Source organism: Bombina bombina, chromosome 2, assembly GCF_027579735.1.
Source record: "Bombina bombina isolate aBomBom1 chromosome 2, aBomBom1.pri, whole genome shotgun sequence".
NCBI classification, from domain to species: domain Eukaryota; kingdom Metazoa; phylum Chordata; class Amphibia; order Anura; family Bombinatoridae; genus Bombina; species Bombina bombina.
Window position 1 is genome coordinate 323,979,402 of NC_069500.1, and position 2,774 is coordinate 323,982,175.

Genomic DNA, 2,774 nt, shown 5'->3' on the forward strand with positions numbered 1-2,774 from the left:
ATAGGAGTGGGGAGATTGGGCATCCTTGTCTGGTTCCTTGTGCCAGATAGATGTTTGGGGTTAGCTCCCCATTAACTAAAATCGATGAACTTAGATTAATATACAGAAATCCAATAAAATCCTGAAAATGCCCTATAAAAGCCACATTTATCTATTGACTCAAACAGATGGTCCCCAGTATTCAAATCAAAGGCCTTTTTAGCGTCTATAGTAATGAGCACCGCCTCCTCCTTATTTTTATGACTTAAATACTTCAACCAATAGTGTTCAATTAACATTACTACCTTACGTATATTTCTCGAAGGATTTCTGGATCTTTTTCCTTTTTTAGTATTAGACTAATAATAGGCCGAAAAATAAGGAGGTCATCTTGTTGTGTATATAATATTTGTTAAACAATGCTACTAGAGAGGGAGCAATCTGTTCTTTAAGTATTTTATAAAATTCAGAGGGCAACTGATCTGGCCCTGGAGCTTTGTTTACTTTCAATGTATCAATAGCTTTAACTATTATTATCAGGTATTTGTAGAGCGCTAACAGGTTCCGCAGCGCTATGAACATTGGTGGTATATAAAAAACACTTACAGGGATCAAATGGGTAGAGGGTCCTGCCGAGAGTTCCACTGTTGTAGTCGACTCTTATGAAGGTGGACTACAAACAGCTGGGCTCATAGGCTTACATGCTATGGGCTTTAAGGGGATAGCAGTGGAGATAGGAAGGTTAGTGTAGGTTGTATGCCTCCCTGAAAAGTAGAGTCTTGAAGCTTTTAAAACTAGGGGAGAGTCTTGTGGAGAGAGGCAGAGAGTTCCATAAGATGGGAGCCAGTCTGGAGAAATCTTGTAAACGGGAATGTGAGGAGGTAACAAGAGAGGAGGTGAGTAGGAGATTATGAGTGGAGCAAAGGGGTCAGGAAGGAGAGTATCTGGAGACAAGGTCTGAGATGTAGGGGGAGCAATGCAATTGAGGGCTTTGTGTGTCAGAGTGAGAATTTTGTGTTTAATCCTGGAGACAAGAGGAAGCCAGTGAAGTGTAAGGAAGATGAGCTTGGCAGAGGCATTCATTATGGATTATAAAGGAGCTAAACGGCAGCTAGGGAGACCAGAGAGGATGTAGTTGCAGTAGTCGAGGAGGGAAAGGACGAGAGAGTGGATTAAAATCTTAGTTGTGTCTTGTGTAATGAAATGTCTGATTTTAGCAATGTTTTTAAGGCTTTAGCCAAGGACTGAATGTAAGGAGTGAAAGAAAGTTCTAAGTCAAATGTGACCCCAATACATTGGGCATGTGAGGTAATGTGGGGTAATGATAGAGTTATCAACAGTTATAGAGACATGGGGGGGGTGGAGATTTTGGAAGAAGGGTGGAAAATAAGGAGCTCAGTTTTGGAGAGATTTAGCTTGAGGTAGTGAGAGGACATTCAAGGTGAGATATAAGAGAGACAGTTAGTGACACGGGTTAGCAAGGAAGGAGATAGTTCTGGTGCAGAGAAGTAGATTTGGGTATCATCGGCATACAAATGATAGTGAAACCCGTGGGACTTTATTAAGGAACCTAATGAGGACATGTAGATTGAGAAGAGAAGGGGACCGAAGACAGAGCTTTGCGGTACCCCAACAGAAAGAGGTAATGGGGCAGAGGATGCCCCAGAGACGGGTACACTAAAGGTACGGTTAGACAGATAGGAAGAGAACCAAGAAAGAGCTGTGTAGTAGATGCCGAAGGATTGGAGGGTATGGAGGAAAAGAGGGTGGTTGACAGTATCAAAGGCTGCAGACAGATCAAGGAGGATAAGTAGAGAGAAGTTGCCTTGGATTTTGCTGTAAGTAGGTCGTTGGTAACCTTAACAATTGCTATCTCTGTTGAGTGAAGGGGGCGAAATCCAAATTGCAGTGGATCAAGGAGGGAGTTTAATATAAGGAAATGGGTTAGATGTGTATATACTAGCTTTTCAAGAAGCTTTGAGGCAAGAGGGAGTAGGGAAATAGGGTGGTAGTTGGATGGGGAGGTTGGATCGAGAGAAGGTTTTTTTTGAGGATAGGTGTGACTAATGCATGTTTAAGAGATGTGGGAACTATACCAGTGCTGAGGGAGAGGTTGAAGATGTGTGAGTATAGGGGTAAGGGTAGAAGAGAGGGAGGGGTGTAGTTGTGAGGGGTTGGGGTTGAGGAGACAGGTAGTTAGGTGAGAGGATAGTATAAGGGCAGAAACTTCTTCCTCTGTAACAGGGGCAAAAGAGCTAAATTTATGGCTATGTGGGTTTTGATGATTGTGAGCTTTTGAGGAGGTGGGATACCGGTAGTATGTTGAGAGCTGATTTAATTTCTGATGGAGTCGATTTTGTTTTTGAAGTAGCTAGCAAAATCTTGAGCTGAGAGAAAAGTTGTAGTGGGAGGAGAAGAGTATTGAATGTGGAGAACAGACATTTTGGGTTTGAAGAAAGAGTAGAGATAAGAGTAGAGAAGTAATGTTGCTTATATAGATTAATGGCATAATAGTAAGAGTTCAAGATGAACTTATAGTGAAAAAAGTCAGCAGAACTCCAAGATTTCCTCCAGTGTCGCTCAGCAGTATGGGAACATCTGCGTAGGTACCGTAGTATGCCAGGGCTAAGTGTATGTTTTCCGAACTTTGGTAGGTGGGGCCAGATTATCAAGGACCGATGTAAGGGTGGAGTTATAGTGGCAGATAGATTCATCAGGATCCACGCAAGCCTACAATCAGCTCTGGTCGAGCAACTACTGGCACGGGTTCTGGGAGCATTCAGATATCCTCCTCC